The sequence below is a fragment of the Ochlerotatus camptorhynchus genome, unplaced genomic scaffold, assembly GCF_037179485.1.
Source record: "Ochlerotatus camptorhynchus isolate MF236.1 unplaced genomic scaffold, CSIRO-AGI_Acam_v1.1 ptg000277l, whole genome shotgun sequence".
Taxonomy (NCBI): domain Eukaryota; kingdom Metazoa; phylum Arthropoda; class Insecta; order Diptera; family Culicidae; genus Ochlerotatus; species Ochlerotatus camptorhynchus.
The window spans coordinates 6,957,074-6,976,260 of NW_027040766.1; the positions used below are offsets into that span (position 1 = coordinate 6,957,074).

The window sequence follows — 19,187 nt, forward strand, 5'->3', positions numbered from 1 at the left end:
AGATATTTTACAGGCGGGTCACGTCTCAATGGATCCACTGGCTTCAGCGTCTTCAATGAATACTCAACCGCCTTTCGGAAACTTCAGGAACCTGTTGCTTAGCTGGCAGCAATCAACTTCGCATTGGGGATGAATTCCTACATGCCCGCAGACCATTACTTCATCTTCTCGGATAGTCTCAGTTCGATCGAGGCTATTCGGTCGATGAAACAAGGTAGGCACTCATCATATTTCCTTTCAAAGGTAAGGGAGCAGATGAGTGCGCTGGTCGAAAGATCATATATGATTACCTTTGTATGGGTTCCCTCACATTACTCAATCCCAGGCAATGAATAGGTGGACTCTCTCGCAAAGGTGGGCGCGCACGAAGGCAAATTTTATAACAGGCAAATTTCACACGATGAATTTTACCCTTGAGTACCCTTTCGAGTTGGCAAACCGATTGAGAGAATGGAAATCTTGGACGGTGGTTACATTCAATTATGCCTAATGTTTGTTTGAGGGCGTGATTTTAAGGCTTGGACGTAATCCGTGCCTTCATTCGCGTGATGAGTAGACTTAAAGGGCGAGCACGAAATTATTGCGACACATTCAACAGGGCATAACTTTTTTACCATTGGGTAAAAATCAACCAAATTTTGCACACTTTCTCATTGATGTGTATTGTGTACATGCTGTCAAACTCGAAGTCGTGTTTTTCGATTCAACGAAAATGGAGGTGAACCAACGCGAGTTGAGAGAACAAATTCTTTCCAAACACCTGGAATTTCCTGACCTGTCGCACCGGCAGTTGGGAAAAATGTTGAACATTCACCATTCAACCGTCTCCAGAGTGTTGAAGCGGTTCCAGGAGCGGTTGACGTTGGACCACGGCAAAGGAGCTGGAAGAAAACCGGGACCGGAGAACAAAAAGACGGAGGGAAAGGTGAAGCGGATGATTAAAGCAAATCCCAACGTCTCAAGCCGTGATTTGGCTAAAAAGCTCGGCATGTCGCAGAGCTACGTCCAGAATGCCAAGAAGAGAGCTGGACTACATACATACAAGGTACAGAACTTCCCAAACCACGATGAGCGGCAACAATCGACGGCTAAAACTCGGGCACGGAAGCTCTACGAGAAGATGCTGACAAAATATGGCTGCTGTGTGATGGACGACGAAACGTATATAAAAGCCGATTTTAAGCAAATTCCGGGGTTGGAGTTTTTCACCGGCAAGAGCAAGTTCGATGTGGACGACAAATTTAAGAAGAAGAAAATGTCGAAGTTCGCCTCCAAATATCTCATTTGGCAGGCCATCTGCTCTTGCGGACTGAGGAGTGAGCCTTTCAGGCACAGTAAATGGCGAGATCTACAAATCTGAGTGCCTCGAGAAGCGCCTTTTGCCGTTCTTGCAGCAGCACGACGAAGCTCCGCTATTTTGGCCAGATTTGGCATCATGCCACTATTCTAAAAGTGTCCTGGAGTGGTATGAGGCCAATTCTGTCCATTTTGTTCCAAAGGACATGACTCCGCCAAACTGTCCGGAGCTGCGCCCGGTGGAGCAGTACTGGGCAATAATGAAGCGGGAACTTCGGAAGAGCAAGAAGACAGTCAAAGACGAGAAGGACATGTTAAGAAAATGGAAAAAAAAAAAACTGAGAAACTGGTACCGGATGACACTGTAAAGACTTTGATGGAGGGCATCAAGCGAAAATGCGTTCAATTTTATACGCAAGGCTCCATCGATTAACTTTTCTTTTGATTTTTGAAGTAAATATATGTATAAAACTACCCTAAAATTTTGGTTTGATTCTAAACATTATAAGAAAATTGGCATGACATTTTCGGTGTCGTAATAATTTCGTGTTCGCCCTTTATGTCCAACCACTACTCGCGATCAGAGACGTTTTGAGAACTCGCGATATCTACTATATGCAGTCGGTTTATGTGTTTCTTCAAATGTCTAGTATAAGAATTTAATTCTTTTGTCTTTTGTCTCTCTTTATAAGTTTTTGTTTGTCTTGTCCTCCCATCTCGATGAGTCTCATCGTCGCCCACTGGTCACCATAGCCGGTCGAACTCCAGACGAAACTAGAACCGCACTACTGGCGACAACGCTCTGATGAGACAACGAAACCTTACCCCCAAGCGAAAATGGAAATTACTCATCTTTCTCTCTTTCTCTTTAAACTTTCGTAGGCTTAGTCGGTTTCTTAGCTCATATTTAAACATTTTGTCATAAATCTCATTAACTATCAGTTTTCTCCCAACAAAATAGATATCGTCATTCATGTCTGTTAAAATATATTCGATGCGAAGGATATGATCATTCATAATGATATAAGAGTCATCGTAGACTAATTTTTTACATGCTTCGTGTGTCCTATTCCTATATTGAATATAATTCCACTAGAAATTGTCATGAAAACGAAACTCTTAATTTATAAACTTCACATCGTCTATTTCTATGCTATTGTATCTAATAAACTTCAATCGTTAGTCATATTTTAGCTTTTGTTATTTGTCTATAATGACAAAATCGATTCATTGTATACTTCCTTGTAATTTATACCACTGGATGATTATTTCCAGTTCTGTACTTTAATAAAGCACCATTCGCACTTTATTGACAACATTTTTTAATTTAGAATCTTGATATCAACCAATAGATTTCAAAACATTCAGATTATTAAATTTTATATCATGATATCAAAATAATAACTACCTATTTTAGTTTTTTATATTTTTTTTGTTTTCCTACCAAAGATATAATAACAAATTGAGTACTCATTTTGTTTATTATTAACGAAATTACTAATATCAAAACGCATACGTGGATTTGTTATCAAGAAAACATTAATTGTTATCTTGTTAATATCCTTCTAAATTAAATTTAGAGTCTAAATTATTTTTTTTAAAGAATTTAATGCATTTATCGATCCTTTCCGTTAGCTTGTAGAGTTCAAACGTTAGGTTACAAGTTACGTGCGGTCAATTTTGTGTGTGTGTAAAGTGTGTAGAAAGGTAGTAAGAACAATTACCAAACCATTGAGTTCAAAGTTTTGAAGTTTTAGTATTCAGCAGCAGAACAAATCATTGTTAGGATCAACAAAAGATTCAATACATTTCTTAGGAAAAACCGTTGTCTTCAAAATCTCTTGTTCGGATTGTAATAATATCTACATTGGTCAGACGAAAAGGACTTTGGAAATAAGGTTCAAGGAACACATCGCAGAGGTTAAAAAGAGATGGATACAAGACTTCATTATGCATTCAAATCCAAGGTTGCAGAACATATCTTACAACGGGGCACAATTTGACAAAGGATATTATTAGTATCCTGTGGAGCATATCTTAGATCTTCGATATCATATCAGAAAGTTTAGAAATATGCAAACATAATCCATCAACATTGCTTAATAGAGAATGTGTAGAGATTATACTGAAATGTGTGGCTTTTTGTGCAGATTGGATCTAATTTCCGTCCTACTAAGCATAACCGACACTTAACCTCTCTTTTTCGAACGGATATGATCTCAAAAATGGAGTGTTTTTACTATATATGACTTCCAAATTTATTTACCTTTCTATACGTACCGTTGGATTTGATAAAAAGTCACAAATTATTGAGATATTGTAAGAAATCTATCACTGTTTCTTGATTGCAAATTTGTTGTACGAGTTTCAATTCCGTCCTAACGCATTGAAACGCCATTGGTTTTTCTAGGTTTTTCTTCGTTCTACGAATGAAGACAGAAATATTGGATTTGCTAGAAGCGCTTCGTTTGTTTTGAGAACAATGAGTTTAAATATTCATACAACGCGCCCGTATAGGCTTTGTGTTGTGGATTATGAGCTAACGCATCGAAACAAAAGTATTATTGATTTGTGTACGGTGAAATCATGAATATGTTTGATGATTTTTGCTCGATAGAACGGAAATGGGCGATTACGACGCAGTAGCGCTCTACCCTATGGCTTTACTGGGCAAACCGCACCCAAGAAATTAGATCGCGCTCTCTAAAGCCTACGCGTCAAGTTTCCCGGTTCGGGGATGAATTCAGAACGGAGACACTGTTACACTGTTCTCCGACAGAGCGTAGGCCATTTTCAATGACACTGCGGCTTCGTTGTCCCAAGTTTCTGAAGCGGTGAGGGACACCCCCAGTGATGCTTTCAATTTTTCGATTACCCCGGCTGCAGTAGACCTCGTCGAATCCGCTATCAAGAAGCCGACATTTTCTAATGCTGCTGGCCCTGACGGGATCCCCTCAAACATCCTGAAGCGATGTTGTTCAGATCTTACAACACCGCTTTCGAAGCTGTTCAATATTTCATTACAGCAGGGGGAGTTCCCTACGCGTTGGAAATCGTCATTCATCTTCCCGATCTACAAGAAAGGAGACAAGAGAAACGTCGTAAATTACCGAGGAATCACATCACTCAGTGCCTGCTCTAAAGTTTTCGAAATCATCATCAACGAGGCATTATTCTCTAGCTGCAGAAATTACATTTCTCCCGACCAACACGGTTTTTATCCCAAGAGATCAGTTTCAACAAATCTAGCTTCGTTCATTTCTTTATGTCTTCGGAGTATGGAAGCTGGAGCGCGGATGGACGTTGTATATACAGATCTTAAGGCTGCATTCGACCGGGTTGAGCACTCCATACTGCTAGCTAAACTTGAAAAATTCGGTGTATCCTCGGGTTTAACTCGTTGGTTCAAGTCCTATCTGACCAATCGGGAACTTTGTGTTAGAATCTGGACTGCGCCTTGACATTCTAGCTTCATTACTCGGGCATCGTTGCGAAAGCTAACAGGCAACTCGGGTTCATTTTCAAGATCGCTGACGAGTTTCGCAATCCTGCCTGTCTAAAAGCTCTATACTGCTCTCTAGTGCGATCGATCTTGGAATTCAGCTCGGTAGTATGGTGCCCGTATCAAGCAGTTTGGATAGCGAGGATTGAATCTGTTCAAAGGAAATTTGTTCGGTATGTCTTTCGCCACCTTCCTTGGAATGACCCTGTGAACCTTCCGCCGTACGAAGATCGTTGTCAACTCCTGGGTCTTGAAACACTAAAACATAGGCGGACGATTAGTCAGGCCGTGTTCGCAGCGAAAGTACTTATTGGTGATATCGACTCTCCAGGAATCTTGGCTGAATTCGAAATCTACGCACCCGAACGAGTTCTTCGGTCGAGAAGTTTCCTGCATCTTGGACCTCGTGCTGCGAACTACAGCTTGAATGACCCAATACAGTTCATGTCTGGGCGTTTCAACGAGTTTTACGAGTTTTTCGACTTTAACTGTGCAGCGGAAACCTTTCGTCACCGTATTCTACGCAGACTCCTGATAAGGTGAGCAGCTGTCCATTTAATGTACACGTGAAGGATTGTGCTACCTGTTTATTTTTTGTTTCCGGTTCAACTGCATCACGAGGACTTCTACCTTATTCACGGACAGCTCTATGCCATAGGAGGATAACTTTTTTTTATGCAATATAGACTTGATTTCTTCTTTCCTTTATTTAACGTCGGTCTCTGTTCCGCAATCCAGTGCCAATCACCGACGGACATCGATTGCCATCCATTGACGGCAATCGAATGTGCAGGAAGGCAGCTTCCACACCTGCGTAGGATATCGTACCCATTAACACACATGGGCCGGGACCAACGGCTTTACTTTCCTTCCGAAGGAAGACGTGACCAGAGATTTTTATGCCTCAGAAAAATCCCACCGACCTCGGCTGGGATTGAACCCAGACCCATCGGGGTGTTAGAAAGCAGTCACGCTTACCACTACACCACCGGCGCCGGCTGATGAATGTTCGTTGTAATTGTATTGTATTATTGTGATTCATGTATTTCGAAAAGATATTGGGTTTTTACGCTTTTTCTAGGCTTTTCCCCCATCAGGCTTCATTCAGACACGTTAAGTCCGATGAATAAAAACAAATTAAATAAATAAATAAATAAATCCGTGAATATCCACAACGTGAATCCACGTGTTTTCTTAATTTTCGTGAACCCCTCTGGGGCTCCGGCAATCGGCGCTAGTTTTAACACAGAGAACAGACATCCAAGCTTAAACATTTTTTTCGAAAAATTATGTGTAAGAATTCAAAATAAATTTTGTTAGAAACACTAGCGCCGCCATACGGAATGTTGCGACTCGAGTTATCACTTCTGAAGTTTTCTTGCTGCTGCCCCGAGAATGTAGAACAGATCATTAAGTTCCTTCTTTTGGGCCACTATGGGAACGTTAACGTCGAGAGGTTCAAAGTCGTAGTCTGAATATTCATCTTGATCCGGCTACGGGAAACGATCTAAATCATTCTCATTTAGAATAGGAACTGCACGATCGTTTGCGCGGTTCTTCCCGTAAAAAGAAATTTCATCAGCAGCTACTATCATTGCTTACTTGAAGGCGCAACCGAATTGAAAAGCGTTCGGGGCATCGTTGAAGTCACACCAGCGTTTGATTTTCGCTTGGTAATACCTTGTTTATTTGCACACTAATAAAACTCGCACTTGCGGCTCATGTTTTGATCGGTTTGGTCTCAAAAATTTTGACATTTATGTTAAGATGACGTCTGCCGGTCGTTGACGTCGATGGGCAGCGGCACTAGCGCCACCACGTTATTGCTAGTTTGAAATGTTGATTCAAAATAGCAGTAAAATTGCTTACACACTTTAGGAATTTGACTTGGATGTCTGTTCTCTGTGGTTTCAATACCAACTCGGATGGGATGTGGCTTTCAAATACGATCAATCGTCGTCGAACCGTTCCTAACGTAAATAATCCATAAGAAACCTACATGGTTTTTTTTACGTTTGGAACAAATTTCATACAAGAATGATCAGTAGGCTGATTTGACAGCATGTCCTTCCGCAGGCCACCACTGTTAAATACTTTGCCAATACTGTTGAGGCAGCAACGACATTGGATGCTACCGTGAGTAAACGAAACACATGCGAATCTCCACGCACACAGACACATGAGCTCGAAGACAAGGTACGGGATAGCCGGCGCCGACTGGTTTCTCACCCCAATGGGTCTGGGTTCAAACCCAGTCGAGGTCGGTGGGATGGTTACATGGAATCTCTAGTAGAAACTTTCCATTTCTATTCAAATCCATTCGATAAATACAGGTTAATTGCGGGTTGTGCATAGTATGACGGGAATTAGATCAAAGCCATAGTTAAAAGCGCAGGAAAGATTGCACATAAATTATTACGTTTTTTTTCTTGATGAATATTCATTTTTGAAAAAGTGTGCTAGTCCGGTGTCGGTTATATTTTATCCACCTATGTCATTTGCTTCCCATGTGGGATATATATGAAAAACTCCTTCGAAAACTCGTTGGGCATTTGCTTTCTCCCCTGCACTGCCTAATAAATAATGTCCTAAAATGATCCATCTCAGTTCAACAGCAATTTTCATCACAATGAAGATCATTCCAACTGAACACCAATTTGGCACTAAACCCTCCATTCGGTGAAACTTCACACGACGACACCTTCTGTTAATCTTAGCTTTTCTTCGCGGCTAGTCACGACTTTAATTAAACTGCCCCATATTGATTAACTTTCCATCGTGTGGCACCGGCGTTTCGGAGGTTCGTCTCGTCCCCTAGATCACACACTTTCCCATTCGTGCACACTTTTCACACTCTCTGTCACAACCAAATCCTCTTTGAATAACACTGAGCCCCATCGAAACTTCTAAACTACCACGCAGACGGCGTTTGGACCCAAATTTGGTTTGGCTCCCACGACGACGACAGCAACGACGGCGGCGGCGGCGGCGATCAATCTAAATGCCGTTTCTTCCAATTAAAAATCGACACTGAGCCACTATTTCACAGAGCGGGATGTTAGACTTTTACCGAGCTCCCTCCGCTGCTTCCGATCGAAATGGGGTTTAATTGAATTACAGCCACCGCTGCTGGCTGTTGTCGTCGTCGTCGTCCCAGAGGGATTAAAGTTGTAAATAATCGATTGAATCGTGGAATCGGAACCACGACTCCCGATCAGCACTAAATGCACCCTTTGAGGAGCATTTTTCCACACAAACAGAAACTTGATTGATTGGAAGCCGATGGTGGTGGTTGGAAAATTCCTGGTTGTGATTTTTCCCCATCATTTCCCAGCAATTTTTCACTGCATTTATCCGCGCCGGTTTTCAATCGCACTAAAATTTCCATTCACATTTTTCCGATCGATTGCGAATCGAAACGAATCCAATTAATTTCACTGATTCGGCAAATTGCACGCCAGCTGCCGAAGAACGCCAGCTGCCGAAGAACGCCCGGTGCACGAAATTCACAACCTATCGATTTTAAGGGGGAAGGGGGTGGTTCTGCACTGATTCCACACACACAAAACGCAAACAAACAGATCGAATTCGAATCTATTACCACTTGAGCGATAAGAAAAGCAAATCCTCCTCAATACCGTCTGCTGTCTGTTGATGACGTCGCGAATGACATCAATCGGCGACGGGGCGACAATTCGCGGTTCGTTTTCGGCGGTAGTTTTACCACTACTGAAAAAAGGCGGCGGATTCAGGTTTGAGTTGAGCAGTCAGCCAGCCAGAGTGGTGCGCGTGAAACACGATCACGTTCCGGGTGGCGCACGGAGAAGGTAGCGAGAGAGAGGATATCAGCCTTGGAAATGTGTTCCTATACATGGAGAGGATCGAGAATTGAGGAGAGCGAAAGTCTGCTAGGGGTGCTCAATAATGTTCTGTTGTTTTAAAATATGGAAGGAATCTTTCAAGATAAATCATGGGAAGCTTCCGAAAGTAGTTGGAAGAAATTCCGGAAGGAAGTCAAAAGAAATCGGGGGAAGTCTCCCTTCAAAATTTTGGAGTATCACCAAGGGGGAAATAAAATAAAACTTTCAGTGTATATTTATTTTTCGCAAATTCATTTGGGTATGGATACTCGCTTTGCTAGATTTTTTTATCGTGTTGTTGTTGTATCACCTTGTTCTTTTAAAGAATTTTCACATAAATTGGTACTTGACCAGTACGGCATGACAGGTCCTTGAAATCGGATCAGCCGGTTTCAGTTGTTGAAAACGGATTTCATCAGTCGGATTACTACCAAGAAACATTTTCAGTGGGTCGTTATCCGACATTATTACGATGTGCCCAGCCCACCGTAGTAGCCAGATTTTTGCATTCGATGTAAATTTCTTAACTTACAAATTTTCTGCAATGATACTTAATGATTCAATTCTTTTCTACAGTGATTCAACAATTTCCGAGCTAAATCCAATCTTTTCAAAATTAGTTCAAAATGTTTAGAAGTGAGACCAAATCAAAAACGATTCAAGAAATTTCTAACTGAGGTGACACTTTTCCAAGCAGATTCAAAACTGAGTCTGAACTTTTTTAAAGTGAGTTCAAACTTTCGAATAAGTCATCAATATTTTTCTAACTGAGTCTAAACTTATCTGTTATGTTATTCAATCCTTTTTTTAGTTGTCAAAGCTTTCCTGAAGTGATTCAACATATACCGAATCCAAGCTTTAAAAAATTAGTTTCGCTTTTTCTGAAGTGAGGCAACATTAGCTAATTAATCCTATTCCTAAATGAATCCAAGGTTTCCTGCATTGATTCAACTTTTTTCCGAACTGAAACCAAACTTGTCACAGCGGGTTTGACATTTTCCTAAGTGAGCTCCAGATTTTTGTTAACTGTTTGGCATTTGGCAAGGCCACAATCTTGCTTAGTGAAAGTGTAGAAAGGTTTCCGAAGTGAACCGACAATTTTTTTAGCTTAAATTTTCCAAATGGTGTCCAACGTTTTCTGAAGTAGTTCAAAACCATCCAAACTTTTCTGTTAAGTGATTGAGTTATATTGAATGTTAGTCTGAGCTTTCCTGAAGTGATTTACCTAACTTTTAACGTAGATTCCGCTCCCTTAGATCCCTTTCTCGTTCTTGTGAGATTCACATCCTTTGAAAATTAGGCTGAGATTTTAAAGAATGGACTTTCGTGTGTTCATACCTGATGGTAGATATTTTTAAGTAAGCACAATTGTTGAGAAAACTGGGTTAACAAACTCAAAAAGTACGTATTTTTATAGAAATTTGGGTTTCTTGATCAGCCAAGTTGGATTTTGGCTCCATCCTTTGAAAAACCTGGCTTGGATGTTATAGAATAGACCTCTGTGGGTTCATACGTGATAGTTGATTTTTTGAAGCCAGTTTGGATTTCGGTTCAATCTTTTGAAATTTGTGCTTGGATTTCAAAACATGGAACTTGCTGAATACCGGAAGGACGAACCTGGTTAAAATTCACAAGAGAAGGTATTTTCTATCTTTGAAAAATAGGCTCGTATTTTAATAGATGTTTTTGAGATTACCGAGTTTAAATTCACGAAAGTACGTATTTTCACATAAACTTTGATTTTCTGTTGTGCCAAGTTGAATTTCGGCTTCGTTCTTGGAAAATAGACTTGAATTTTATAGAATTAACTTTGCTGAATCAGTACGTGATGGTATATTTTTTGAAGCATGCACAATTTTTTAGAAAACTGGGTTTTGAATTCTCAAAAGTACGTATTTTTATAGAAATTTGGGTTTTTTGTTTAGCCAAGTTAAATTTCGGCTCGTTCCTTTGAAAAATAGGAGTGGATTTTACCGAATTGCTGAATCCATACGTATTTTCATAGAATTTTGGTTTTTCGGTTCTCCCAAATTGCATTTTGGCTCATATCCTTGAAAAATAGGCTTGTATTTTTTAGAATGGACCTTGTTGAATCCATACGTCAAGGTTGAACCGGGTTTGTAATTCGAAAAGGTTTTTTTTTTGGTTTTCCTTTTCTGCTAAGTTGGATTTTGATACTGTCCTTTGAAAGTTATGCTTAGATTTTATAGAATTGAACTTGCTGAATTCATATGTGATGATATTTTTTTAAGCACACACAAAGCCAGGTTTAAATTGGCAAAACTACGTATTTTTGTTAAAATTTTGTTTTTATGTTCAGCCAAGATGGATTTTGGCTTCTTTCTTTGAATATTATGCTTGGATTTTGTTGAATAGACCTTCCTGAATCCTTACATCTAGTTAGTTTTTTTTTTTAAGCACGAACAATTGTTGAGAAAACTGAGTTATAATTGGATAGCAAGGAAGTATCGAAAACAGAACGTTTTTTTTTTCATAAGAATTGTTACGTTTGTGGTATTCCGCTTGATGGTTTATTCGAAATTTATCAATACCCAAAAATCGATTGCATTGATCGTATTCATCTACATTATTACAAATGTTCTTCTTTGAAGGATACAAAAACTTATGCGCGAAATGTTGATTGATAGCTCGAGTGTTACACATAATAAAGTCAACATTTGTGGCATTAGTGTCAAAAATCACGGCTTCAAAAAAGTATAAGGCTAAAGCGAAGGCTAAGAAAAAATGTTAGCGTTTTAAATATACGGTTTGGATATAATGTAAAACGAATTTAAAATGTTTTTTTATTGGTTTATTTTTCATCCCCCCCCCCACCTAAACTGGTGCGAGCATCGAGTGACAAAAGAAAAACTTGTGATTCGTTCCGGTCTAAATACAAAAAATCGGTACTCCCAAGAAAAGACATTATTTTTGTATTTTGAAAATACCGTAGAAATTTTTGATCAGGTGATCTTGAGGGAAATAAATTTGTTTTAAATGCAGGGTGGCCACTAAGTGGTGCCTTATGGTGTAGTGGTAAACGTGATTACTTCTCACCCCCAAAGGCCTGGGTTCAATCCCAGTTGGCACCGCCGGGATTTTCTGATTCAAAAAATCTCTGATCACGGGGAAGGGAAGTAAAAGTCGATAGGGTAGGGTCCAGGTGTGGGAGCTGCCTCTCTGGCGTCGGTAGCATTGGTACTCAGTCAGGAAAACAAGATCGACGGTAAACAAATCAAAGAAAAAGGGGTGCCACTGAATTTAGGAAATTAAATTCCTGGGTTTTTCCCAGGTTTTCCCGGGTGCCCAACATATTCATATGTTGAAATCCTTATAAATAGTTATATAGAACGTCAGCAATTGACGCCACTGAAAAAAAAAGCTACGGAATTCTATTTTAAATGCAAAATACCGGATAAGAACCCTTTCCCTCCATCCCATCAAGAACGCAAAATCAAATTACAGAATTTTGAACATTTATTAGGTTTCAAGATTTCATCAAATTGGCAAATTCTACTCCATAATTCTTGCAATTGCTCATTACAGCTAAAATGCTAGTTTTCGTAATTATGAAACTATGGGATACTTTAATGTTAATTTTTATTTGTAAAAAGTGAGAAGAGGTGGTAAAGTTTGTGTATGACATATAAAATTTGTCAATTTTGCTTTCAGAAGGTCAGATGATGTCATTGTAGTGGATTCTGAAAATGAGTCTGCAGTCCAAGGTACCGCCGAGAACTTTTATGTGCTCTACACGGGCAGCGTACGTAGAGAACATAGTCAAATGTTACATTAATGTTACATTTTTCGATGCTTAGACTCATCCAATTTCTTGAGCACCAGAAGAAAATATTGAAGATGCTGGACTTAGGAAACAAACATTTGTAAAAACCGAAACTGAATTATTGTTTTGCACGGTTTAATTTTTTCGTTGTTCTAAATTCTCAAGATATGAATTCCACAATTAACGGAATTCTGCTCTGAATTATCTTGGAATTGTTCTGAATTAAGCCAGAAAAACACCCCGCGTAATAATTATCAGTGAATTCTTCTTGGAATTTCCTTGAAACTCCTTCTAATAATTTAATTGGAATCCTTCTTTAAATACGCCTTTTTAATGGAAACTAAACGATCGATTAAACCTCTGGTGGTAAATAGGAGGACGTTAAAAAGAGTGTTGTGAGCAGAAATGTTTGTCGTGAGACATAGGAAGCGGAACACTTTTTTACTTTTCCTGATAAATTGATTCATCTGAGATGCTCCAAAGCTCGATTTACAGTTTATAAATTTAATTCTGTATCGTTTTTGCAAGAATCCTGCTAGTGTCCAGGAATATTTTTGGTGGGAAAACAGGAAAATTATAAAAGTGCCTTAGTGGTTATTATATTCTGGATTTGTATATGAATGTTTAAGTGCAAATCAGTTCAGATCTGTGAAAAATCGTAAAGTATGGCAATTACTGATGAGAATTGGCAAGATGTTGAATGAAAAATGCTATAATTTGCGTTGTGAAAAATCCTCATTCGGATGTAAGCAAATGGTTTGGCTGACGTTCCTCTCGAATTCGCTTGGCGCACTCTACATTGGTAATGCATTAAAATTACCTATTCTCTTTAGTCTATCTGGACATTTCGATTCCTTTGAAAATCTTTTAACTCTATTCAAAACAGCAAAACTCTTTCGAAATTTTTATTTAGAAACCCTTGGGAGTATTTTAAAGAAATTCTTTCTAATTGTCAGCATTTTTTTTGCAATCAATTTTGTTGGAGTTTTGTGATGAATCTTTCGCACTAGGGTTGAAATTATTGCCAGAACATTCTTAGAATTCTGTTTCTTGTTGAATTCTGGTCATAATTCTCTTGGAATACTTCTTAAAATTCATCTGTCATTTTCCTCACGATCCCCATACAAATCTCTTAGAATCACGTAGAAATTTTCCGCAAAGTTTTGTTTTTCACAACTCCTTTTTGAAATCTTCTAAAATTACCTAACAATTTAATTTAGAACAATCATTCTTCTCCACAGAAATCCCTCCAAATACATCTAAAAATTTCTAAGGATTTAATGTCCGAATAATTCTGGTATTCTGCTCAGAACTTCTCATTCGAAAGCTGTGTGGGAATCCTTCTCAATATTTGTTTGAAATTAACACATTGAATTCTTTCAAATTTTTGTCCACTAGAATCCATGCATTGCAAACAATTAGAAGTAAACTGCACCAGGTTCGTGGACACGAAGCGCTTCGGGTAAAAGCCGTGTTGTTCTAAATGATGAATATGCGCTGTCCGAAGGCCGCCATATTGGATTTTGGTCCGCCATATTGGATCCCAAAATGGTGGCAGATGTCGGTTTCTTACTTTGACTCTTATACCGAGGATTTGATTTTCCCTACGGTGATCAAAATCAGGTAAGGTTAAAATCATGCTTAAATTTTTGTTTTGTGATTTTGCTACTCTCAATATCAGCTAAGATAAAATCAGCCGCGATTTTGCTGATCTCATAATATTGTAAGGATCTATTCAAATTCCCGAATCTCTTAGGTTTTCCGATTCAGTGACCATCCAGTAAATATGTTTCATACAAAAGCCTTGAACAAAAACTGGTCCATAGCAACAAACACTCAAATTGACTCACATTTTCTACACTTAACTCCAAGACCTTAGAGATCTCCTCCTTTCCTTGGTGATCGCTTCAATAGGGACAAAATGTGAGTCAATGTAAGCGTTTGTTGCTATGGACTACTTTTTGCTCAAGGTTTTTGAAAATATGAAACGTAATTACTGGGTGTGCACTGAACCGGAAAACCTAATCGAATCGGGAATTTGAATGGATCCTTACAATATATTCTTTCAGACTAATTAAGTTCAAAACTACCCTGTAGAATCTTGAATTCTCGAATAACAAGTGGACAATATTTCAGAAACTTTCATATCCGTCCGAAAAATGTACAACTCTTTGAACTTCTTTGGAGAAATATTGGAGCAAAACTACAAGAGACAGCCCTATGGGGTTGTACGCAATGGTAACGTAGGACTACGTGGTCTTATATACTAAATCTTATTTGTTAACTGCAGCAAAAGCTTGTGTTTTGTGTTCTCTCTGCTTATACTCTTTAGTATGACGCGCTTGATATAGGTGGCCCACAGCAACTCACGAGGAGCTACTGATTCCGATCAATCATTCAACCTTCTTCTATTGATACTCATGTGGGCTGCAACTCGCTTCTTGCTGGCAGCCTTTCGTTGTGTACTGGATGTAGAGTTCAAACTATATAATAGTGACAATTAGGACCAGTGTTTATTTGTAGAATCCACCTACCCCGAAAAGGCCGATTCACCAATGGTCTGTGTTACTGTGTGAGTAAGATCGGCTTGCTAGTTGTGAAAACGCGCGAACAAACGACGAGACAAACGACTCGGGCAATTGAATCCCGATCAGCGTAGTGAACGGCAGCAGAGTAGCTGAACTCTCGATCGAACCAACTCTACAAATTTGGCGCAGCCGGTAGTAAAATGGTGAGTAAAATTGAACTGGAAAACGAAACAATTTATTTTAATTCGATTTGTGAAGTGAAATGTGCAAGGAAATAATCGAAGGAAATAGAATAGTGATTTTCGTTGTGCTTTAAAGTGCGTTCTGTTCCGTCGATTTAGAGTAATGTGAGGTTAGGCTGCAAGTGAATAGAAGCAAGCGCTGTTCAAAAAGCGAGACCGGAGAAATCCGAAGCGTCGGAACTAAAAGCGAGTCCGGAGAAATCCGAAGCGCTAAGATAAAAGCTGAAGCGTCGGAACTACAAGCGAGTCTGGAAAATCCATAGCGCAATATGTAGGGCGAGGCCGGAGAAATCCGAAGCGCCAATGATGCAAGCGAGTCTGGAGAAATCCATAGCGCTGTTGTCTAATGCGAGTCCAAACGAAGAAAAACAAATCGAAAAGTAGAATTGACGAGATTTGAAACGTGTTGGAAAGAGAGATGAGCATAACCTATTCTTTTGTAAAGGAAATAAAATGTGGAATAGCTTACGAAAAATAAGAAGAAGAAGAAGAAGAAGAAGACGTGTGTAGTAATTATTTTCTATTTATGAATGTGTATTTCAGATGAATCACGATGAAAAATACCGTATGCCGTTGGGAGCATTCAACGACAAAGTTGATGCACAGGACTTACGCCGTGAATGGGAGGAGTGGCACCGTGCATTCGAGCTGAATCTTCAGTTACGAAAGATCGAATCCCAACATGAAATGTTGATAATCATGCTTACGGCTGGAGGAAGGGGACTGCAACTTATTTTCTATAATTTACGTCCAATAGCAGAAGAAATCGTCCCAGAACCAGTTAAGGTACCTCTGATGCCGCTCGAAGTCCCGGAATACGATAACGCTGTCAAACGGTTGGATAAATTTTTCGTAGGCAAGCGCAACGAACGGGTGGAGCTGGAAGTTTTCCGATCACTCCGACAAACGAGTGAGGAGTCTTTTAATAACTTTATCCTAAGACTGCGTGCCCAAGCTGCTAGATGCGAGTTTTCGGAACGCGAGGAGACAGAACTTCTACAGCAAATCACGATGGGGGCACGTGATGAAAAAGTGCGTGACAAAGGATTGGAGAATGTCATGAATGAAGTTATTACCTACGCCATGAATTGTGAGATCCTTGTGAAGCAACGAGAGAAACAGAAGCCGTTCCGTGCCGAAACGGAATTGAACAGTGTGAGGTCCAGCCAGTTCAGAAGCCGAAATACAAGCCCGAAGCGCGATGAAGGAGGTAACCAGCGATTTGGAAGACAGCGAACAGTTCGGCGAGACAGGCAGGGTGACAATCGTTCCATGGGTGAATGCAAGCGATGTGGTTCGCTCCGACATTCCGGAGAATCCCGAGAATGTTTTGCCCGAGGTGCGACTTGCAACAACTGCGGACAGCGAGGCCACTACGCCAGGAAGTGCAGCAATCGTAGCGTGCTGCGTGGAATCCGCTCATCGAGACGCGAACCGAGACGTCATGGCTTTGGAGAAGCAAACTTCGTGAACGCATCGGAATCATGGAAAGAAGAAGTTCCTCGCCGTCCAACCACCGATGACATCGCTGAGGTACATTGATTTTTACATTGATTGACATGACATCAGAAGAGAAATAAAATCAGTTTTACAGATATCTGCCGTATTTTTTTCTCGGAGAAGAAGAAAGATGTAGAGTTCAAACTATTTAATAGTGACAATTAGGACCAGTGTTTATTTGTAGAATCCACCTTCCCCGAAAAGGCCGATTCACCAATGGTCTGTGTTACTGTGTGAGTAAGATCGGCTTGCTAGTTGTGAAAACGCGCGAACAAACGACGAGACAAACGACTCGGGCACTTGAATCCCGATCAGCGTAGTGGACGGCAGCAGAGTAGCTGAACTCCCGATCGAACCAACTCTACACTGGAGAACACCACCACTCACCACGCGGTGATTCCGGAGACTGGATGGAATTCAACTTTGAAATCTGTATGAGGGAAATCGCTTTTCGCAGGCAATCGGTGATAATTTTAATTATCATAGCAACAATTTCACATCCGTGCAATTTTCAATAAATACATTGATAAAGCTTTAAATTTTTCAGCTGATAAATAAATGATAAAGTTTTAAATTTATCAGATGCGTAGAAATATTTCTGATCGATTGGTGATAAAATTATTGAAATTGGTCCAGGGGAAGTTGAGTTAATAATGTTCAAAATCTTTCATAATTTTGATACATGTTCCATTTTTGGTTTTCACAAAGTGTACCCCCATATATAAATCACAGACGTAGGCCTACGTAAAAAAAATCACAGTGAGATATACTAATATTCGGAGCTATAACTTACAGTTAAAATCTCTTCACGCAATAATGCAATACATTTGGGTAATTCAACTTAGATAAGCTTAAAATTCACAAGATCTTTCTTATACTAAAAACTACTCCGATTTGACCGCCAAAGCTCACTTCAAATCGCACGAACAACCGCCGAAGGTCACCAACTTTCTCCCAGAGGGCACGTCTCGACTGCCTGAGATAAATTTAATAACGGCTGCACAAATCCACGGCTTGCCACTGTCACGAAATCCTATCCGGTGTGCCAAACAGCACGAATCCTGCACACAGAAATCGATTATCGTAAAGCGCCCCTCGTCTTTGTTCGGGATAAGTCCGGCCGGCGACTATGGACGGAGAGGGGGGGGGGGGGGGGATCCGCCTGTTGGTATGTTTTATTATGGATATGAGCCAACTCTTCACCTAGTTCGGTCCTTATGTTCTACCTCGGGTCGTAAGCAGAGGATTATGCGGCGATGAAAGGGTCAATAAACCGGCCCGGTGAATCCCTATCTCATTCCGGGTGCCGTGAAGCCGGTCGGACGGTCGTCGGTTTCCGGGAATGAAACCACAACAGGTTGGTAAACAAACCGCATCGTACGCTAGCGTAGAATCGTGCAATAAAAAGCTTTTTAAAGAGAAGGATTTTTTTTGCCCTGCTGCACAAAGTTGTAGCGAAACGACACCATCATCACCGTAATCATCCTTACCAACGTCCGTCGTCGTTGTCGGAGGTGAGATCCTCTCGTGTAACGAGAGTGCACACCATTTTCGCTACAATGGAAATGAGGGTACTTGGGTGTAAAATGTGTAGTGCTCTAGTGCTGCTGTTTACCGGGCCGCCAGCCAAAGAGGGGGTTTTAATAATTGATGCTTGCATTCTGGCAGACTCGTGTTGGCCTACCGCACTGGATGGGTTGGCCGGGTGTTGAAGTTCCTCCACCTGTCTGTTGCGGTGACGGACCTCAGGGCGGGTTGTTTTGGTTTAACTGGCGACGAAGCAAGCGATGTTTGTAGCGTAAACGTCTGTGCCGGCCGGTTTGCGGAAGTTGAGGATTTTTAAAAGGGGATAAACAACTGTGTATGTGTGTATGTGATGAGACGTTGACCCAATGACGGGAAAGAGGATGCAATTTGGAAGTTGCATGGTTTAATTGGTGATGTGTTGGAAATTGCCAGTACAAGGTGGGCTAATGTTACACTGGATCAGTATTTGAAAATATCTAAACATCAAATCTCACCCATGCCCAAGAGCACGCACAAAACTCACCTGCTATAATTGTAACCAACCGTGGTGAGTTTGAGTTTCGTGATTTTTCCTTTACACCCGAATGCGACCCGAAACTACCGTCATCGGTGGCAGCAGTAGCTTCGAGTCAACTCTCAACTTCATTTTTACATGTGGTAAATAGTCTCATAATATCAAAGGTGCTTGTAAAATCATTATCAATCATGATATTTCATATCCCGCGTGATATTGAGAGCGTATGAGAGCGGAAAAATATCATTTGATTACTGATTTTGTCAACACTGCACTGGAAATTGATTATGTTTCTCCATAACCTGAGTCTATAATTTAAGAATGGAGCTAATAGAGTTATTAAAAAGGTTACCCCAATCCCAAGTACTTGAAGACATTTGCAGGTCTGAATTCGAAAGGTTGAAATTGTACCCCATTACTATTTTAAACTGTTT

At 40.2% G+C, this 19,187-nt stretch overlaps 1 protein-coding gene across 13 annotated transcripts in view; it reads right to left on the reverse strand.

The window, feature by feature from the left end:
* Nucleotides 1-8,524, reverse strand: part of LOC135706297 (liprin-beta-2-like) — a 163,627-nt gene extending 155,103 nt beyond the window's left edge. For 8 of the 13 annotated variants that reach the window (XM_065227877.1, XM_065227875.1, XM_065227878.1 and 5 more), the window contains exon 1: nt 8,400-8,523. The gene's annotated coding sequence lies outside the window, so the exon portion shown is untranslated. Of the gene's footprint in view, nt 1-8,399 lie in introns of all 13 variants that reach the window. The other 5 variants (XM_065227869.1, XM_065227865.1, XM_065227872.1 and 2 more) reach the window with 4 other exon arrangements.
* Nucleotides 8,525-19,187: the final 10,663 nt, after the last annotated feature.